The sequence below is a fragment of the Epinephelus lanceolatus genome, chromosome 18 (genome assembly GCF_041903045.1).
Source record: "Epinephelus lanceolatus isolate andai-2023 chromosome 18, ASM4190304v1, whole genome shotgun sequence".
Classification (NCBI taxonomy): Eukaryota; Metazoa; Chordata; class Actinopteri; order Perciformes; family Serranidae; genus Epinephelus; species Epinephelus lanceolatus.
This window is the reverse complement of record NC_135751.1, coordinates 35,559,714-35,582,436: the sequence shown is the minus strand read 5'-3', so window position 1 is coordinate 35,582,436 and position 22,723 is coordinate 35,559,714. Positions and strand designations below refer to the sequence as shown.

Here is a 22,723-nt window from a genome sequence, read left to right as displayed (position 1 = left end):
TTGAAGTCCAGTTAATTAAAAGGACCATTTCTCTTACAGGTGCCAACATTTACAATTCAAATGCGCTTACTTAAATCGAAACTGTGCACGAATCTACAGCATATATGGACTCAATTAAATTAAGTGTTTCGCCTGCAGGAGTTTCGAGGACAATCCATCGGCTGAGAAACTGTGTTCTCACGTGTCGATGATGACGCAGTTTAATTTTAGATTTCAGAACACGCTCGGAGGCAATTTCATATATCCACAGATTTAAATTAAAGCTTTATCAGAGGCCTGATCGCTTCTTGCGTTAAATTGAGACAAACAGAGACTGGAGTTCATCAAACATGTTCAATGCTGTTAAAGTCTAAGATGCAGCCAGTGGAGTGTGTTGCATTTTGACAACAAAGATTTTACGCACCTTTGCGCACATAAACACGATCAGATAGACAGTTTGTTTTGACTGAATATTTATTAAGGTCAGTGTTACTGGATGTGCATCGTGTGAAGGAAGTTTTTCTACTTTTCTAGGAAGAAATTTAGGCCACAGAATGATTGCATATCACGATGTTGCGAAGCGGATGTAAGATTTAAAGTGGTAAAATGTGTCTGATTTAATTTTTGTGAGGAATTTAAAAGCACAACGACTCCAAAGAGTATCATGGCACAAAAATCCCAGAGGATATCAGAGGCCTGAACCGTTTTTGAGGAAGATGGGGACAAACAGACAGAGGGTGGAGTTCATCAAATGCTGTTCAAGTCTTAAATAAGATGCAGAGGAGAGAGTGTTACATTTTGCCAGCACAGGTGCTCAGATTTTACGCACCTTTGCGCACATAAACACGATCAGATAGACAGTTTGTTTTGACTGAATATTTATAATGTTCATTGTGCAATATAATGTTCAACATTTATATTGCACATCGTAATGTCGCGAAGCCAGTGTAAGATTTAAAGTGGTAAAATGTGTCTGATTTGATTATTGTGAGGAATTTAAAAGCACAACAGCAGAGAATGTTGCATTTTGACAACACAGGTGCTCAGATTTTACGCACCGTTGCGCACATAAACACGATCAGATACACAGTTTGTTTTGACTGAACATTTATAAAAGTCTGTTAATGGATTTGCATCAGAAATGGCTCGTGTGAAGGAGGTTTCCACCATTTCTAGGCAGAAACAAACATTTGGGCCACAGAATGATTGCACATCATGATACTGCGAAGCCGATGCTGGATTTAGAGTGGTAAAATGTGTCTGATTTGATTTTTTTTATTAGGAATTTAAAAGCACAACGTCTCAAAGGTGTGGCGAGACACAAACATCCCAGAGGAAAGCACTTTAAAAACACATATTTCCAAAGTGATCCCGAGATAAAAGCACACATTCTCAGGGTGTAATTGAGATTGATATGAATGTTTATCCATTTGCACTCAGCGCCACATCGCAGGTGTAGATAACATTCAAAGGCCCTTAAAAAGATTACGTGGTGGCATCCGACAGTGCGCCCCTTTATGTCCATGTGTGACTGTTATAATTGCATCAGCGCCTCGCCTGAGCGCAACAGAGCGCGCGTTAGAGACCAAACAGTCTAACGCAGAAAGGAGAGACGAGAGGGGACATCATGGGCCGCACGGATACAAACACCAGCGCTGTTCTTCCCCAACAATGACCCCTTGTATCCCCGCCATGCGACACACTGGCACCCAATCCAAAAATCACCACTTTTTTTTTTTTTAAATGTTGACCGTGATAAGGGAATCCTAACCATGAGAGCATCTCTCTGTCTGATTCTCTGCCTCTCTCCCTCCTTTCTTTGCGTCCTTTGTTTTATCTCAGGTGAATTGGAATCATGTGATCAAAAACCAGCACCCCCTTCTCCCTTTAATGAAAAAAAAGCGGGGGGAACAAAAAGCAGTTCTGTGCATATGAAAAAAGAAAAGAAAAGAAGGAAAAAGCTTGTGTCTTCCCCTCCACCGCCACTCTTTGTCCGCGTCTCAACAAACTCTCACATATAAAGAGTAAAATGCTCCAGGAGCGCGGCGACTCCGGCCCCCGGGAGGCTGTGGTGGGACCGTCCGGCTCCTGGAGCTTTAAACCCGGGGATCTTCACAGAGACACTCCGGGGATTTCTCTCCCGCTGTGCAGCGGAGGATTTGCGGCCCGGCCTCGGTTTGACGTGAGTGCTTGTTTTGGCGTGTGTGTGTGTTTGTGCGCAAATAACGGAGGTGAGGGGAAATGAACAGGCCCAACAAATACATCGCTCCATGAGTGAGTGACGTTTAGGTGAGACCGAAAAATGCAGATTAATCTTACACGGTTCTGTGGCCACAAGGTGTTGTGGAGTAATGTGCTGGTTGCTCAAATAATGGTTTGAATTTTATGTTTTAGTAAACTTTTTATTTATTTTAAGTATCAGTGAGAAAGCTTCCAAATTATCTGCCTGGAGAAAAGCGACGACATCATTTATTCTTGTTTAATAAAATACTAACCTAGACACCTCTGTCCGAAAATGTTGCCCTCGGGATGATGATGGATGACCTCTATAGTCTGCAGACTAGAAATTTAATTATGCCAAAAATAGATGAAACGTTCGGAAAAATAACTGCGTAATGTAGGCTTTATGTATATAGACTAAGATAATTCTGCTGCTTTAATACCTCATCGCTGCAAATACTGACAGTTTTTATCTATATATATAAAAAAAAAAATTCATGAGCCAAAACATTATAAATGCATCTGTTATTTAAGATCGGATTATTTTTTCCAGCCTACATTTTTTTTCTATTAGGCCTATAAATAATATAAATAATACATTTATTCCAGGGAAATAAAGAATTGAAAAGTCTTGTCTTGCTTATTATAAAATGTATAATTGTGCCTCAATAATTACAGTTGTTTTTTTCTTGAGTAGCTTTACAGTTTTTAAAAGAAAAAAACATAATTTTCCAATTATATATAAAACATTAAATGATATGGTTTTAGTGAAATGATGCGGGACTTCCAGCCTTTTGGTAGATTTGAGAAATAATAATCAATACAAGTTTACAATTTTTATTAATTCATCTTAATTACTTTATTAAATTATTTGTATGCTGAATAAAAAAAAAAACATTTGCCCATTCAAATCTGTGCAAAAGTCTTAATTATTTGATTAGATTATTTACATGAATAAACTTTGATCGAAATATTTACTTGTGATGTTATGAGAAATTTACAGTGAATATAAAAGTAATAAAATCACTTGAAAAAAGGAAAACTCGTAGCAATAATGGATCTGTTTTGATTCTTACTAAATTGGTGATTTGACTTCACTGTCTAAACGTGTGCAACCTTTGAGGCTCAGTCTGCAAATTAAAACTGTTTTAGTTTCAGTAAATACATTGCAGCACTGACAAAATTCAAAGATAATAAAGGACTGAGGTTTTAAACCTAGAGAAGAAACACACACAGATGGCACTAAAAAACTTGTCCTGTCATGGCTGAGATGTAGTTTGTTGTGAAGCACACACACATGCAGGTCAGCGGGCTCTGGGTCGACAGCATCAAAATAGAAGTCACACAGTCCTGTGACTGTTAGGCCCAGAGGCTCACATCATCATCGCCCTCTCTTAACCTGACATTTCTACTAAATATGAGGCACTCCTATGTTTCTCAGGATGTGGTTTCTAAGTGCCTGTCGTGTCATTACACTCACATGATAACGCAGTTTTTGAGAGGATTAAACAAAAATAAAGCAATAAATATGGAGCTTTGGATTTAAACAAAATCTGTGTGAAAGCTGGTATTGGCTGTTCTTTGGTGCCAGATGATGTCACTCTCTGTAAACAGGTTTGTACAAATTTGTAATAATTTAACAGAAATTGTAGGGCACACTGGATTCAGAGGATATAATACCAGCCAGATAGAAACACATTTGGTTTATGTGCTGCAATTTATTAACATTAGAATGTAGGCTTGACCCCAACTAATTTCAAAACCATGTTTAAAGAGCCCTAATTTTACATGTACGTTACTTGGTGCATGTGTCCTGTAAACTACATGAAGTTGTTGTGTATATTGTATCTAGTTACGCGGCTGATGGAGTGATTTAAGTTTAAGTAGGAGGAAAAAGTGTCTCCACTGCAGGGAATCTAGAATCCATATTTAAGTGTTTTACGTTGTGTGTTATGGAGCAAGAGATGAGCATTCTTCTGCAAAGTAGCCAAGATGCAAAAATTGATCGTTTTGTTTCAGCAGTCCAGTTGTCAGAAGAAAATGTTGTAATATGTTCCATACATATCAAATCAACATTTCTCCAGTGACATATTTGAGCTGACTTTGTCATCAGTGGGTGGAAGGAATGATGAATGGCATGACACATTGGCAAGATGCCTGCCAAGCATGAAGTCTACCACGTTGCAGACCACACCAACAAACAACAAAACCAGTTGTTTTTTAGTGAGTCATTTAGGTTTTTCCACCAGCTGTTTAGTCCCCACACATAAGATGTCTTTTTTAGGAATCCATCCCTGTGTTACCTGCAGCTTTTTGGTCTTAAACGTGGGTGTTTTTAGTGGCTCGTCACTGTTTTTCCACCAGCTTTATAGTCCCCAAACGTGGATGTTTTTTATTGACCCATCGCTGTGTTACCTGCAGCTTTTAAGCCCCCAAACGTGGATGTTTTTTAGTGACCCATCGCTGTGTTACCTGCAGCTTTTTAGCCCCCAAACATGGAGGTTTTTCAGGAATTCATCACTGTGTTACCTGCAGCTTTTTAGCCCCCAAACGTGGATGTTTTTTGTGACCCATCGCTTTGTTACCTGCAGCTTTTTAGCCACCAAATGTGGATATTTTTTTGGAATTCATCACTGTGTTACCTGCAGCTTTTTAGCCACCAAATGTGGATATTTTTTTGGAATTCATCACTGTGTTACCTGCAGCTTTTTAGTCACCAAACATGGAGGTTTTTTGGGAATTCATCGCTGTGTTACCTGCAGCTTTTAAGCCCCCAAACGTGGGTATTTTTTGTGACTCATTGCTGTTTTTCCACCAGCTTTATAGCCCCCAAACGTGGGTGTTTTTTAGGAATCCATCCCAGTGTTACCTGCAGCGTTTCAGCCGTAAACGTGGGTGTTTTTAGTGGCTCGTCACTGTTTTTTCACCAGCTTTATAGCCCCCAAATGTGGGTGTTTTTTGTGACTCATCGCTGTTTTTCCACCAGCTTTATAGCCCCCAAACGAGGGTGTTTTTTAGGAATCCATCCCTGTGTTACCTGCAGCTTTTCGGTCTTAAACGTGGGTGTTTTTAGTGGCTCGTCACTGTTTTTTCACCAGCTTTATAGCCCCCAAATGTGGGTGTTTTTTGTGACTCATCGCTGTTTTTCCACCAGCTTTATAGCCCCCAAACGTGGGTGTTTTTTAGGAATCCATCCCTGTGTTACCTGCAGTGTTTTTAGCGTTTCAGCCTTAAACGTGAGTGTTTTTAGTGGCTCATCACTGTTTTTCCACCAGCTTTATTAGCCCCCAAACGTGGGTGTTTTTTGTGACTCATTGCTGTTTTTCCACCAGCTTTATGGTCCCCAAACGTGGGTGTTTTTTGTGACTCATTGCTGTTTTTCCACCAGCTTTATGGTCCCCAAACGTGGGTGTTTTTTGTGACTCATTGCTGTTTTTCCACCAGCTTTATGGTCCCCAAACGTGGGTGTTTTTTGTGACTCATTGCTGTTTTTCCACCAGCTTTATAGTCCCCAAACGTGGGTGTTTTCTGTGACTCATTGCTGTTTTTCCACCAGCTTTATAGTCCCCAAACATTGGTGTTTTTTAGGAATCCATCCCTGTGTTACCTGCAGCGTTTCAGCCTTAAACATGGTTGTTTTTAGTGGCTTGTCACTGTTTTTCCACCAGCTTTATAGTCCCCAAACGTGGGTGTTTTTTGTGACTCATTGCTGTTTTTCCACCAGCTTTATAGCCCCCAAACGTGGGTGTTTTTTGTGACTCATTGCTGTTTTTCCACCAGCTTTATAGCCCCCAAACGTGGGTGTTTTCTGTGACTCATTGCTGTTTTTCCACCAGCTTTATAGTCCCCAAACATTGGTGTTTTTTAGGAATCCATCCCTGTGTTACCTGCAGCGTTTCAGCCTTAAACATGGTTGTTTTTAGTGGCTTGTCACTGTTTTTCCACCAGCTTTATAGTCCCCAAACGTGGATGTTTTTTAGGAATTCATCGCTGTGTTACCTGCAGCTTTTTAGCCCCCAAATGTGGATGTTTTTTTTTTGGAATTCATCGCTGTGTTACCTGCAGTTTTTTAGCCCCCAAACATGGAGGTTTTTTGGGAATTCATCGCTGTATTATCTGCAGCTTTTAAGCCCCCAAATGTGGGTGTTTTTTAGGAATACATCGCTGTGTTACCTGCAGCTTTTTAGCCCCAAATGTGGGTGTTCCTTAGTGACCCTTCATTGTTTTTCCAGCAGGAATGGTGGTGCAAAAAGTTTTGTTTTTTTTAATTGGGACATTGCTGCTTTTTCTGTCTGGATTGTGCCTCCCAAAAAACTGGTATTTTAAGCCAAAAGTTCTCTTTTTTTTAACCATAACCAAGTGATTTTTGTGCCCTAACCTTACCACACATTAACCAAGTTTTAATCTGCCTGCCATATAATAACTTGATTTGCAGAAACAATGCCAACATTTTTCCTGGAGATGCGTTTGTTTTTTAGACAAACACATTTCTGCTGACTCTGATAGGTAAGAATCTCAAAAGTCTGAATCGTTTGAAAGCAGTTTACATCCCTCTCTTACTCACAAACTCGCTCTGCCCCTCTGTGACACTCTGTCTCTGCGTGCACCTGTGCAGGACAGAGCTGCAGGTGTGTTAGTTTTTGCCCGTTGAAGTGGATCAGTCAACCTTGAAGAGGGATCCGGTGGGCCACAGTTATTAAGTTATTATAAATGTAATGAACTCTGTCTTATAATAATGAGATACTGATGGATTCCCATTTATTTTCCTATCCTACAGCGAGGTCAAAGGTCAGCCATAGACTCACACAACTAGAGCTGCTAGGGATTCGTGCTGAAGAACACCATCAAACCACCCCGCCAATTTAAAAGCAGCCTAACGTAATGAAAGGCAACAATAACTGTATGTAAGTGAGCTTCTATTATTTATAGGTTATCCCCTAATAGTGATAAATGTGAGTTACATCCCCAATTAAAATGTCAAGAAATCTTTAAAGTGGACATTCCTGATCTTTTCGCTCTGTCCGTCTGTCTTAATAAATTCATGCAGCTGTGTTACATTTAAATAGGTCCCCCATTTGAACGTCTGTGAATCCTGCCTTTGTGCTCATACCACCGAAGTTCCTATCCCTTTGTGTTTGTCGCCTTGTCTCTGAGTTACTGGTCAGGGAGGAGGGGTGTGTGTGTGTGTGTGTGTGTGTGTGTGCGCGTGCATTTGTGTGTGTGTGTGTGTGTGTGTGTGTGTGTGCGCGTGCATTTGTGTGTGTGAGGGGTTGGCAAGAACTTGGAAGGGCTTTCACTGCAGCTGGGTAGTGAGTTGGGATGTGTGTGTCTATTATATTGTGTGTGTGTGTGTGTGTGTGTGTGTGTGTGTGTGTGTGTGTGTGCGCGTGCATTTGTGTGTGTGAGGGGTTGGCAAGAACTTGGAAGGGCTTTCACTGCAGCTGGGTAGTGAGTTGGGATGTGTGTGTCTATTATATTGTGTGTGTGTGCGTGCACAGTGTGTGTTGTATGCCTGCATGTATGTTACAGAAGGACATGGTTGATAAATACATGTGTGATGGACGGTGCTGTTGCTGGTTGAATGGGGATGAATGGGGGTGAGACGTGTGTGTGTGTGTGTGTGTGTGTTGCTATCTTAATGAATAGCCCATTGTGCGTCCTGCTCCATATCTCCACCGGTCAGCCAAAGGAAAGAATCTAGTTACTACAATTGTGTGAGGGGGAACATCTAAAGGAAATTGATATATGGGGGTTGAGGTGGGGTGTGTGGGGAAGGGTGGAGGTGGTGGTAGTTGGAGGGAGCAGGGGTACTGGGGTAAGGGTCCCAGGTGAAACAGAGAGAGAGTTTAGTTACCTGTGGCTGATCGCGGCTGGTATTCCGTAATCATCCTTCTCCTTCTTGGAAGAGCTTTGCTCATATTTCCTGTTTTCAGTTGGTTCAGTTGAGTCAGTTGATTGTTCATCATACTGTGTTCAGAGTTACAGTGTTGCATGTTTGTGTTACTTCAGTAAGTTTATGGAAAGGTACATTTTTTTTACCTGTATTTGGGGGGGGTGTCACCTGGTAAATTTTAGCTATACTAACCACATGACTGTAGGGATGGCAGAGTCGGTGTGTCTCTCAGTCGTTCCACCGTTTTGGTCCAGAGTAAAATATCTTATCAAGCCTTTGTCTTTTTAAACGTTATGCTGGTGCTTGGCTTAAAACACATTAATGCAACTTGGTTAAATGTAAGAGCCTGTTTATACCTGGTATTAACGTGCATCTTGGGTCATTCTTGTCCACAAGTGGACAGCACTAAATACAAGTGTACATCCATCAAGACGTAGAACCCAAGCTCTACTTTTCTGGCCAGAAGGCTTATCCTGGAAAGACTCATCACCTCCAACATGTGGATATTTGATTAAGAATGTTATGTATTATTTATAGTTGGAGAAGATCTGTTGTTTTATTAAAGAATCAACTGCATGCTTCTTTGCCACCTGGCAACTGTTTATAACTTGTGGCAAATATGGAAGCTGAAAAATTTTAATGAAACACGCTATATTCTCCTACTTATGTCACACAAGTAAGTGCATCGCTGCGTTTCAGGCAGCTTTTTAGGCACTGAATCGTGTTCTTTAGGCACCAGTGACTATATTTCCTTCGGCTTTTAAGCCCTCAAACAAAGGTGTTTTTTAGCAAACGCTGGCTTTCTTTCCAGCAGCTTTTCACCTCCCCAAATGAGGGTGTTTTTTAGTGACCCATCGCTGTTTTTCCAGCAGGGATACTGCTATGAAAATTGGTTGTTTTCAGTCATTACTGTTTTTCCTGTTGGGATAGTGGCATAAAATATGATTGCTCTTTAGCGAGCCGTTGTTCAGTTTCCTGCTGGGATAGTGGCATGAAAAGCGGTTGTTTGTTACAGAGCCGTTGCTGTGTTTCCTGCTGGGATAGTGGCATGAAAAGTGGTTGTTCTTTAGCAAGCAGTTGTTGAGTTTCCTGCAGGGATAGTGGCATGAAAAGCGGTTGATCTTTAGTAAGCAGTTGTTGAGTTTCCTGCCGGGATAGTGGCATGAAAAGCGGTTGTTTGTTACAGAGCCGTTGCTGTGTTTCCTGCTGGGATAGTGGCATGAAAAGTGGTTGTTCTTTAGCAAGCAGTTGTTGAGTTTCCTGCAGGGATAGTGGCATGAAAAGCGGTTGTTCTTTAGTAAGCAGTTGTTGAGTTTCCTGCCGGGATAGTGACATGAAAAGCGGTTGTTTGTTACAGAGCCGTTGCCGTGTTTCCTGCCGGGATAGTGGCATGAAAAGCGGTTGTTTGTTACAGAGCCGTTGCCGTGTTTCCTGCCGGGATAGTGGCATGAAAAGTGGTTGTTTTTTTAAAACAACATTGCTGTTTTTTTCAGCAGGGATTGTGCCCCCAAGGCAGGGTATTTTAAGCCAAAACATGCTCTTTTCCTAACCGCAACAAATTATTTTTTGTGCCTAAACCTAACCTAACATTAACCGCAGTGTTGTTGAAACATAATGTTTCAACGTATTGGCAACATGATAACATTGAAATGGAACATACAGTATTCAGGGTTTGCAGAAACGTACAATGCCAACATTTTATCTGGCAACTGGGTTGGCTACAGAAGCACTGAGCAGCCAATAGCAAACTGATAAGCAACACACACATTTGCATCAACCAAGCCCTAAAAGCGGTGGGGTTGCTGAGCCCTGCTGCAGCTGTGACTGCAACAAGAGGCAAAAGGGGGAAAAAGGGACGATTCAGGAAGAATAAGAGAAAGAGAATCCTCAATGCTGCCTTGTATCCTTCTCAACTGTCTCCTGTCTCCCTCTCAGAGCAAAATCAGTCACATTATTCTTTTATATCCACTTCTTTTCATCTACCGTGCAGTTTGAATGTGTGTATAGTATGTGTGTGTTTTTTGACTGTGGCACCCGTCACACATCCATCCATACACATATATGCAGATTTCATGGCAAGATTTGGAAACTCCCCAAACAGTGTGTCTCTGTGGGACGAGGGGACATGCTTGAAAAATGATAATTGGGCGGAATGAGAGGCGAGGGACGTGGAGATTGAGTCATTTGCAGGAAAATGCAGAAAATGATGTTCAAGAATTCAGCTGGGAACAAGAGGGTCCTTTGTTAGGATGTTTCTGCTGCATGTCTGGCTGGCTGCTGTTTGGGACATCATCACATAGCACTGATGCGCCTCTCTAAAAATGTGCAATTTTAATGATTGTCTCAGACTGTTTTTGCCCCCTAGACACAAAAACAAAATTCTTATCAAATGTCTAATTTAGCGTGACATCCTGGGAGCTGAGAGCAACAATTGGCATTTCAGATACTTGCAAACAGTGTAACTAAGTACATTTACTCAAGTTCTTTGAGTTTTCTGCTTCACCTGAGTATTTCCATTCCATACATTTAATGGGGCTTTATGCTAAATTCAAAGCATATGAGTTGTCTGCACATGGTTCCAAACATGGAGGTGGCTGAGCTAATGGCTAGCAGCTAACAGTGGTAACTCCATAAATAACACTGAACAAGGGCAACAGTACTGACGGAGCTAACGATGTTTAGCAAAGGGTAACTGGGTGATACGTTTTCGCAACACTGTGATACGCAGGCATGGCTGGACTGGCTTACTACAACATCGAACAGAGAAGCTCGGAACACAAAATGCACATAAGCAGCATGGCTTCATTCTCTGCTTAGGACGCCATAACCCCACTATATCTTTACGTAGCAAATAGGTGTTTACTGCTATATTAATGTTCTGAATGTCGCATAGAAGACAGCCAAGCCAAGACGTCTCTTTTTCTCCAAACATGCAAGACATCATCTACTGTAAGTCCCAGCCCTCACATATAGTCATGAGCTCTGGGTAGTGACTGAAAGAATGAGATTGTGGATACAAGCGGCTGAAATGAGTTACTGTGGGGTGGCTGGGCTCAGCCTTAGAGATAGGGTAAGGACCTCGGACATCTGGAGGGAGCTTGAGGTAGAGCCACTGCTCCTTTGTGTCGAAAGGGGTCAGTTGAGGTGGTTCGGGCATCTGATCAGGATCCTCCTGGATGCCTCCTGTTAGAGGTGTTCCGGGCATGTCCCACTGGTAGGAGGCCCCGAGGCAGACCCAAAACACACTGGAGGGATTACGTATCTCATCTGGCCTGGGAATACCTTGGGGTCCCTCAGGAGGAGCTGGAAAATGTTGCTGGGGAGAGGGACGTCTGGGGTGCTTTGCTTGGCCTACTGCCCGCGGAACCCGGCCCTGGATAAGCAAATGAAAATGGATGGATGGATGTCACATACAGAATCTTTAAGAAGGAAATATTGTGGTTTAAACTCCACTTTTTATTTGACAATTGTCCCTGCATCCTCATAAATAAATGCATTAGTAATAATAACCCATATAATATCACCCAGCGCTCACTGGGGCATTTTTTTTTGCATAAAACTGAATACCTCTTCAATATAAAATATGAGGCATTCCTGTAAATTTACTGATTGTAATTAGAAGTGGCTTGAAAGCGACCCAGGTTATGTGCTGCTTGCACCATGCATCATGCATCAGTGATAATAAACCAGCAATACAACAGTAAGAAAACATTCTGAAAGGGGAAATCATGCAGGATGACTACTTTTACTTTTGATTTTATATAATATTTGTGTACAATCTTGAATGCAGGTCTTTATTTTCACAAAGTTGACTTATCTGATTATGCAAATTCAGATACAGGGAATGGTGAACTTGTGCTGTATTCATCATGCAATGCGCTTCCGAATCTCCCACTCTCCATAGAAAAAGAATAGGATCCGTCATTGTCACGAAAGTCAATAGATGCAGTGTATCTTCACCATTAGCTTTCAAACTACTTGCTTAGGATTAGGAAAACATTGTGCCTGACATTAGGCACTCAGTCGAGTCACGTGATTAATGACTAATGTCACAAAATCACTAAAATTTGACTTTTAGTTTCACTAGGGACACAAACGCCAGTGTCCTGGGTCAAAGTTATGTGCAGTCGCTACAGAAAGTAATTCTCTAGGGTGCATTGTATGTCCATATCTGACACCGTGGGCCACTGACCAAGCTGCGATTATTGACACCCTGGGAGTGAGACAGGGACTTGGACAGCATTGTAACTTTGTCTACATATATTGTCTATATATATATTGAAGTTCATTATATTGATGTAATCATTGTTTTAAGACAGCCAATCCAATGAGTCATGCAAGTGGATTAGAAACATCCTGTTGAGATAGTTTGGTTGGGCATATCTCGTTGGCATCGTTATTTACAGTTGTAGAGAAATTAATTCACTTCAAGTTAATTTTGCACTAAAGGACATGAAGACGGTAATTTCTGTTGCTCAATTAAGTCGTGCACATAAAAAGCTGATCTGAGTCATTCACATCTTTATTGCTAAATGGATAGATAAGTTGGCCCTCAATTTATGAAAGACTGCTTTAATTTCTTGTGTTAGTATGAGTGAATGTTGGTCCTTCAAGAGATGAAAGTTGCATTCAAATCACTACAGAAAGCATTGTTATATCATATTAATGCCAGTAGTGTAATGTTCTGGCATCTGTCACTGTGCAGTCGACCTCTGAGAGTGAATCGAACTGCGTTCTACTTCCTCTGTGTTCACAGGACTGAAGCTATTTTGATGTGAGAGGGGAAAAACAGAGTCAGGGAGAACAGGAAGAAGGGTGATGCTTCTTAGGAGGAGATATGGAAAAGGAGGAGGATAAAAAAAGTCACTTTCCAATCATGAGTTTTTCTCGGAACATTGAATTAAGCAGCGTGAACGGGTGGGGGCCCCGAGGGTCTGGGGGCGGCTGGCCGCAAAGATGCCTGAATCAAAGAGTTTGTTGTTCGATGCTGGGAGAGGGAGATGAAAGGGGAGAGGGAGATGGCAAGTTTGTCAGACATCAGTTCCCTCTCCCATCGCCTTCTCACCCTGTGGCCCTCCCTCGCTCTGCCCATGTGAGCGAGAGTTCAAACACAGGGCCCACAGCTGCTCATGTAGACTCACACACACACACATACAGAGGTACATACATGGATGAAAACATTGGTGTCTACATGCAAACACACACACTTAACTAAAATATACAGACAGAAATGCAAACTACTTACAGAGATACATCTGCATTTATGTGCTCCATACTCAGCTGTGTACAGGTAAACAAGCACACACACACACGTGCACGCACACACACAGTTACACAAACAAACAGAGTCACATGCACTTGCAATGCCCTTAAGGTGCAGAGGAGAAAACATCAGTTGATCACACACAAAGAGATCACGCATATTGTGAATAACAAATCGAGACACAACGCTCAAGGATTCAGAAAGATTTATCGCCCAGTAAACCTGTCAATGATGAACATCAGTCTCTGGTAGACAGTTGTGGTCAAGACCACCTAAGCTGAGACCGAGTGAAGACCAGACAAGTGCCGATCCCACACTGTTTGACAAAGTGCCAACCTCTGGGGCTAAAAAATGAAGCCAATACAGGAGTTACTGCAGTTTCTTGAGCAGCCACTTGAGGCTGGCTCTAGAAGCAAGTCGGTCCAAGTACAGGAAGTGTGCCGGGCTTTGTAGCCAACTTTCGTAGTGGCCAAACAGTGGAATTACAACTTTGAGGTCCGTCACGTAATGCCATTGAGCCCAAAAAGACTTCCCATAGATATACATTGTGAAAGAGACATCTGTAAATCAGTAGATAGTTTTTTTTTGAGCATGCAACCCCTGTGAAATGTCTCGATTCACTATTGAGATTTGATCCATTCAGTCCGATAACATTTCAAAAGTGTAGAAAAGCTGCATGATTAAATCATTTTGTCACCATTCAGCTTAGTGGAGAGCTAAACCAGCAGTTAGCTGCTCACTTGTTTAAATTTTATGGGGCTTAAAGTTATGCATATTTAAGGGCAGAACCACTTTGACTCACTGTCTGCCAGGTGTCACCACAGTCTACGAGTCAGATCCACCCCTGTCATCCAAATATACTCACTGCTGGCTCAAAACATCCAAGATGGCGATGGCTAAAATGCTTAACTTGAGGCTTCAGAATGTAAGTCCATAAACCAATGGTTGAAGTCACAGTGAATATGTCGAACATGCAAACCATATGCACTCTTCAAACTGATCCGAATTATTCACAATCCAATAAAAAACACCTACAGAAAACAACTGAGGATTCCTCTTCATTTACCTCTTTTACTGTATATCTACACACAACCACAGCACTGCTGCAGGGAGTATATTTAAGGATAACAAAAACAGACTAACAAACTCCTAGAATTTAAGAAAAGTGCATAAAGTGTGTTAATCAGTTCAAAGAAAATACTCGTAATAAACATGACAAATCATCTTGTTCCCATTACCACAAGATGATTACAGCGATCAAATTCAAAAGCCATTAATTTCATAAAGCATGATTAGACAAGTCCACTGCGGTTAAGCTGTGGAAAGTTACCATGTTGACAAATCTTCAGATCTTTTTAGCTAAAGGGAAATTTCGGTTTATTTCAACCTGTCTCCTATCGTCCTAAATTTGTTTCAAGTGACTAGTGACATAAAAATAATAGTTAGCATGTTAGCCATTAGCCTAGATACAGCCGGGGCGCATAGTAGCGTCAGACCTGTTAAAATGTAAGTGAAAGGGCAACCTTCAAGTGCAAAGTTAGTCCACTAAACAAGCTTTTTTTCCACAAAGACCGCCTCATATCGTTAGGATAAATGTCAGAGAACATATAGAAAACGACATGTAAACGTGTTGTCTTACCTTATCGGTGTGGTGCCATGTTTGTTTACCATTTAGCTCTGCTTTCCAGAGCACGGCCGAAATATCGCGAGAACAAGCAGCGATCTCATACCGTGCCTGAAATCTTGCGAGCTCTAGATAAGGTTGAAATAAACCGAAATTTTAAGGACACATGCTACATGCCCGTTCCTCTTGATCGGATGAGATAATTCTGTTTAAATGACATCAAGTTACATCAGAGGCTGCGATTTGGTTTGGTCAACCTACTAACCTTTGTTGGTAATCTTAAAAAGTAGAAGACTATTAGGCACTGCTCACAGATAAGAATTATTTGGTTATTATGGTTAGGCAGAGTGCGTGTGTGTAAGATGGATTGGCGGTTTGGCGCGGCGTCTGCAGTGATACAGGCACTGAGCTAAATTGTGGTGGTGAAGAGGGAGCTGAGCCAGAAGGCAAAGCTTTCAATTTACTGATCGGCCTTACGTCCCAGCCCCCGTCCATGGTCATGAGCTCTGGGTAATGGCTGAAAGAATGAGGTTGCAGATACAAGTGGCTGAAACAAGTTTCCTCAGAAGGGTGTCTGGGCCCAGCCTTAAAGATAGGGCAAGGGGCTTGGACATCTGGAGGGAGCTCGGAGTAGAGCCGCTGCTCCTTCACATTGGGAAAGGGATCAGTTGAGGTGGGTCGGGCATCTCATCAGGATGCCTCCTGGGCACCTACCATTACAGGTGTTCCAGGTGCATCCCACTGGTAGGGGGCCCTGAGGCAGACCCAGAACACACTGGAGGGATTACATATCTCATCTGGCCTGGGAACGCCTCGAGTCCCACACGAGGAGCTGGAAAGGGTTGCTGGGGATAGGGACTTATGGAATATTTTGCTCAGCATGCTGTCTCTGCACTCCGGCTTCGGATAAGCGGTTGAAAATGGATGGAATGAATGAAGAGGTTGTGGATGTCGCTGAAATAGACCAGCTTTGAGCAGCACAAACACTGCAATCAATGCTGTTTGTTGGTCTCAAACTCCAGTCTCCTTTGTCAAAGTCCTGTGCTTGTTATACCTGTACACTTCCCCTCCCGTCCACTCTAAGCAGACTTCCATGCTCTTTAAACGTCCGTTGCGCAGAGCGTCTAATAATGATGTGGATGGTATATTGGAGTTTGTGGAAAGCCTGGTGCATCTCAAACAGATGCTAAAGGAGGTCCTTGGTGTCATTGTACTGTCCTTAAAGTGCAACTTGCAGGTTAAATATTTTTAAAAATATATACATAACCTTGTCTGAAAATTATCATATGAGAAGTTAATTCAGAATTTATTATGGTTTACACGACATAAGGGCACAAATTCAGAGGAAAAAGTGGCTCTTTTTAGCTACTCTTCTAAAAACGCTGTTTTTTTCAACATCGCCTGATACTACGTCACGAGAGGGACTCTGCGTCCTTGACCCTGACTCTGTCCAATGCACAGTAGTAGGTGGTAGTGAGTCTGAGCGGTAGTAGACTTGTGAGTTAGTATTTTTTCAGTTGTTAACAGTGCATTTTACCATTTGTGATTATGCCGAACTATTGTGTTCGTGCAGGTTGCACAAACTGTCTGTCAGGACATCAAGTCCACCGTTTTCCGGACAGAAAAAGGAGTGGAGTTAGTTTTTGTGCCTGGGTGCGTTTTGTGCAGGTGAAGAGGTGCGATTCCACGGCTTCATCTGTGACCAAAAACGTGGTCGTGTGCAGCTCTCATTTTGGACAGGAGGATTATGTTCCTGGCGGAGCCCGCCCACCCTCGCACATACCCCCGAGGCTTGGGTCTCCCTCTCGGGGGTATGTGCGGGGCCGCGAGCCTCGGGTCTCCCTCACTGTGGAGAGGGAGGCCTCCATGTTTGAGACGGAAGCGGGGAGCGTGAGGGTTGATGGGCAGTGTGAGGCATGTTATGTCTGGTCTGGGGGTCAGATTCTCCACCAGAGCCCAGAAGGCATTCACCTCCCTGCAGCACATACTCTCCACAGCTGAGGACACGGGCTGGCAGTTCCCACACAAGCACCTATCATACAAAAATTATCAGGAAATCTTCGTATCTCTCTCTCTCTCTCCCTCTCTCCCCTGCGGACGTCAATACACTATAATGCAGAGTTATAACACGCATAGCAAGATACGTCTGATACAAGCTGATATTTGCACATTAGTTTCTGTTATGGGTAATACGTAATGGCAAACTTAATGTTGTGATGTGAACACAGCGTTAGACATCATTAGCTGTCGTTAGCTAACGCTGGTCACTCACCAAAAAACCTGCCCAGTTCTCCACTGGTTCTCCTCACACCACAGCTGTATTTCTCTCCTGTGGCCGTTATTTCTCCAAACCCTGATCTGTTCCTGGTCTCTTGGACACCTAGCAGGCTCATAATTATAAGCCTGTGGGCCGTCATATGCATATGAATGTACATTTTCAACCTCTTCAGTCTCAAAACTAGTACTGGGATCCATGTTTATTAATGTTACACTCAATCGAACTCGGCCGGACTCCCTGACGCTACGTCACTTCTGGTTAGTGGGTTTTTAGATGCGGAAGCAAAATCCTCTCACAAAAACGACCCCAAAAGTCACTGTAGTGTGTATATGTTTTTGTTTTTTGTTTTAATTGAGTTTCCACATCATTTTCCTACACATTTATTCACCATGGTCTCCAACCTGCAAGTTGGGCTTTAAGGGCATATTTTGATGCCCTTGGAGTGCAACCAGGCTGGTTTTAGACAGAGATCCCTTCCACTGTTTCTTTTGGTTTAACAGCAAAATGTTTGACAGGTTTTTAGGTTGTTGTGTCGTCCTCTTTAAAAGCAGGTTGCCAGCTCCATTCCTTTCCCTTTCCCTTTCAGGATGATTCTCTTTGGACAGAAAGTATTTTTGGAATCCGTAACTGTACACCCCTAATACAGGAACAGGTGACATCGAAGCACAGGCTCAAGATGGCTGAAAAGTTTTCCGGGGGAGTTGTCACTTATGAAAGGGAGGCATGTCTGAAATGTTTTTTTTCCACCGCTAAATGTGAGGATAATGTCCTGCACTGACTGTGAGAAAGAGGCTTAATGTTTAAACATCAGAGTGAGAGCGAAACGGATCCGAGCATGGCAGAATCAGAAGCAGCTGATTAATTTAAAAGAATAAAAAACAGACACTGGGATCACACAGTATTTGAAATGAAGACAGAAGTGATGGTATCAGAGGGAAGAACTTTGAAAAGGGGCAGCAACAGAGATCAGTGGTGCATTATTGCCTTGGGGATAGATAGTAAAGAGGTGACATGGGAAGAAGAATTGGAGGAGTGTAAATCCCAGGAGAGAGATAGAGGAATGGAAAGGTCGAGAGGATGATGGACACACACACAGACACACACACATCCCATAATTAGCATGCTAACAACCATTTAAATGTCCCACACAAAGGCTCACTGTTGAGCCTCGGTTGTTCACTTCTGGGACAATGCACAATAGGAGTCAGTGGGAGCCCCCAAATCACCCTAATAAGCGACGTGGCCCAGCATGGCTTCTCCGATTTTACCATTCCACCGATCACACTCATTCACTCACTCACTGACTGACTAATGAAAAGCTGATAGCCTCCAGGCCTGCGGTCACCGAGCAGCTTGCCCCTTCCTCCTCAGTTCCCTCTTTTCATCTTTTCCTCCACCGGCAGAAATGCCTCTGCAGTTCTCCTGAGGTTCAGAGGTCCGATGTGTGGGCTGTTTTTTGGCTGTCGGGGGTTTCTTGTGCCTGGGAACAGCGACAGGCTGACAGACAGAGATGGAGGATATGTAATTAAAGGAAGATCAAGACTTTGGAGGCTGAAAGGGGAAGTTTCTTATTAGCCTGACACCGGATGATTTTTAACTTGATTAAAATCTGGACAGAAATTATTTGATTATGGGACAGGAGCTAATAATGACTGAACATTGGAGATACTTTACATATTGATGTAAGGGAAGTTCCCCCCAGAAACACAGCTGTGAGTTACTTACAATGTCAGAGATCAGGACATGCAGTGAGGTGCCCCATATGTTGCAGCATGCTCCCCAAAGCGCATTTCACAGAACCCGCAATGAGCCTGGGTCTGTCTGCAATAACATTAAGCCTCAATGAGCCCCCTATCAAATTCCTCAGGACTCTTTATTTCAAGCAGCACCCGAGATTTGCAATTAAATTACTGCACAAGAGCCAAATTTCCCTGATAGATATCCACCTATGAACAAGTCAGATCTAAGGTGTCTTCAGTCTCTTTCTCAGATTCATCTGCTGGTCCTTCTGATAAAAGTAACTAAAGCTAAGAGAGAGAGAAACACTTCAATGCTGCAGATCTGTCTGTCTCAGCTGCTTCATGGAACAAAATTTCCACCAAAAACATCTTTGAGGCAATCATAGTTAAAGGGGCTCTATACACACTTCAGGATGTATGAGTAGTCTGCACACAGTTCTCAACATGGAGGTGGCTGAGCCAGTGGCTTTCACAGGAAATGATCTGTTTCTGCTCGTTAAATACATACAGTTTTTTTCATAATAAACTTACAACATACATTAAAAACGTTTTAAGGTTTACTTCCTTAGTTTTAGAGAACAAAAACACATGGCTCGGGTTAGAAAAATCATCACAGTTTGGCTTAAAATACGTATGCTTGTTTCTAATGTAATGTATTTCACGTGACATATGTAGCACACTATGTCATTATTAAAACAACTCAACTGACTTTTGTTTTTCACTGCACACAAACAGCTCCCGAGTGACAGTCTGGAGTTTGTTTGATCCATCCACCTCCCCTACCACCCAATGCTGACTTTCTTGCTGTTTATAGAACGGTAGTCACCCTGACCATCAACAATTGCTGCTGCCCAGGTCGTCTCATAGCGGCCCTTAAATGTGCCTGTTTGCATCGGGGTCTAATGGCAACAGGCCACGGACCAAGCATCAGTATTTGACGAGCTGGGAATGAGACCGGCTTGAGCTGGAGAGTGGGGGCTACACTTCTGCAATGTGTCCACATGCTATATGCTGTCACATGATTTTGGTACTTCACAGAATTCGGCTGTCATAAGCCAGTCAGTTTTGAAACTCTTCATCAACAGAGGTGACTGCACTGCAGATTGTATAATTTTGAGAAATTCTGACCTTATGACTGAAACCTGTTGTTGCTTCCTACTGGCCAATTTGGCATCTACTGTTTGTGTCTATTGTATGTGTTAGAGCAGTGGTTCCCAACTGGTCCAGCCACAGGGTCCAGATTTCTCCTTAGTCAATAACTCAAGGTCCATGTAGCGAACTATCAATAAAAAAAAAAGCTGCTTGGAGGCTGAGTAGGCTCTGAACTGTGACTCGTTGAGAGACATCCATGCTGAAGTCCAACATTGCGTTTTTATGACGATTTATTAAACAAACAACTGAACAACTAAAGCAAAATCTGATGAAATATTATGTCTTCTGATTATGTGATTGCGGTAACGTTATGTGACAACGGTCAACAGAAAATATTGGAGCCAACACTCACCCTCTTTGTCTAAAAGGCCACCACACCAGTGAATGAAGTGGTAAAATAATGTGAAACCACATCCACAACTGTGCCAAGTGCTACTGGAAGTGAAAGTGACCAAGAGAACGTGTGCAGGCTAAGCAAATAATAAGCAACAAGGGTTAAATACACATTCTGGCTCCTACAGTCCATTCAGAATGGATCCGCAACCTATTTTTGAACTGCGACCCACCAGTTGGGAACCACTGTGTTTGACCTATGCAGAGACATGTCTAATGAGTGGCCAGCAGGGGGCACTGGCCTCCACTGCATGACTAGTTTGCTACATTCAGGCCTTGGTGCCGACTTCATCATGAAGCCATCCGATCTGGACAGTTTGGAAACCTTAAGACAAGAGCCCAAAATAATATGTGTTGTACATCCCTGGCATGGACACTTCCTATCTGTCTTGATCACCGGTACCATGTAAGCACTTGTTAAAGAACTGAGTTAAACAAGTAAAGGTGTTAGTCTGAACTTGGCCACCTGAGCAATGTGTGCATGTGTGCAACTGTGGCTGTGTTGCATACAATCAGCCAGAAGTGCTCTGTTAAATTAGTTTGAATAGAGAAGTGATGTGACAAGTGACTTCTTCCAGGATAGGGGTTCTTATAAAAACCTTAAATACCATAAAATGGGGAACGCAGCACCTCACCAGAATCAAAGGTAGATCTAAAACCAAGCTTAATGTGTTTTGACCTGATGTGTTTGTCAAAAGTAGTACGCACCTGCTCTACCTATACATGATTATTAGCTGATTGGCTAATTGGCACCAGGTGAGGTTTTTTTTTCTCATTAAAACCTTGATTTTAGATTTCAGATTTTCTCAGTAGCATTACAATTTGTGAAATCTCCCTTTATGGTTATGGTAGGAGTGTCAAACATACGGCCCTGGGGCCAGAACCTGCCCACCCATCAAATCGGACTGTGGCCCCTGAGCTAAAATGAGTTTGACACATGTAAACGTGAAATGTACAATAACCAACAGTTATCCATTTCAAATGCAAACACTGTAAAGATCACTTGAAATGATTTGAATAACCCGGAAAAATCTAAGAAAGCTACAGATCATGCTCAGTCAGACTCAGATCAAATCCTTCCATCAACATTATCTTAAGATGTTCTCACAACAACAGCAACAATATTCATCTGTGCATTATTACCAATTAGTTTGATATTAAGAGTAGCACTTTTCCATGAATGGACCCCAAGTAACAGATACGGTTTAAGGGTGGGAGGGGTATATGGATATGGGAGATTAGGGTACGAATCAACAGTATGGGTTCAGTTCATGTTCTCAATGTCATAGGTTTTGTGTGCCAACCAGAGACCAGCTCATTCTGACATCTTTAATATGCCATTGTCCCATAAATTAGGTAAAAAAAATTAATAAAAAGATTTGTGAAAGCAAATAAAAAAGACAGTTTGTGCCACAGTGGTGTAAGGCAGTTACCGCGGGCCCCAGTGCATGCCATTGTGACGGGCCCTACAGCTCGCTAGTTACTAGTTATAAGGCACCCACACACACCACTGGCATGAAAAAAGCCAAAGGAATCTAATGTAGGAAGCTTTGCTGCTTTTGACTCCTGTTCGTTTCTCTCTTGTCCTTTCTTACTGTCGCGTCTGTGTTGAAAAGGCAGGACTGATGGGTTTTCATTTTTTAGGTCATATAGCCTATAGCAACCATTTTGAATTTAATGTGAGCTCATCTTTGATCACAGGTGTAGTTTGAGGTGGCAATCTGAGTCATTTGCAAGGGCCCCCAGTCCAGTGGCCTCAGTGCAACCACACTGCCTACACTGTGTATATTTATGCCCCTGCACTGCACTGCACTGCCCCCCAGTGTAAGAGCTCGGCCCTTTAGCTGTCCTACCCACACTCACAACTAGTATGGGTGCAAACTAATTAGATTTTTGTTCTGTGGGGTATTAATTATCATCTAATTGTCTTTTTCTCCAAACATTCTTGCACTTAAGAGTTTATGGTTTGAACTTCTCTGCTGTTTCACCACTAGAGGGAACACACGGTTCAGTGTTTTGTGCTGAGGCTGTCTGTGGTAGAAATGGCTGCAGAGGCATCTAGTGGCTCCAAAGCTTTATAGCTGAATTAGAACAGACTCAAAGGTCCAGTCTGTGAACTGGCATCTTTTAACCAGGTTTCCAAAAAGAGAAACAACCAGAATTATATAAATATTTATTTGCA

At 42.4% G+C, this 22,723-nt stretch overlaps 1 long non-coding RNA gene across 2 annotated transcripts in view; it reads left to right on the top strand.

The window, feature by feature from the left end:
• The first annotated feature begins 1,494 nt into the window (after positions 1-1,494).
• The window catches only part of LOC117268530 (uncharacterized), a 48,211-nt gene continuing 26,982 nt past the window's right edge, over positions 1,495-22,723 (top strand). Inside the window, exon 1 of one of the 2 annotated variants that reach the window (XR_013487953.1) lies at positions 1,495-2,161. This is a non-coding gene — a long non-coding RNA (uncharacterized LOC117268530). The remainder of the gene's footprint in view (positions 2,162-22,723) is intronic. The other variant, XR_004502656.2, reaches the window with a different exon arrangement.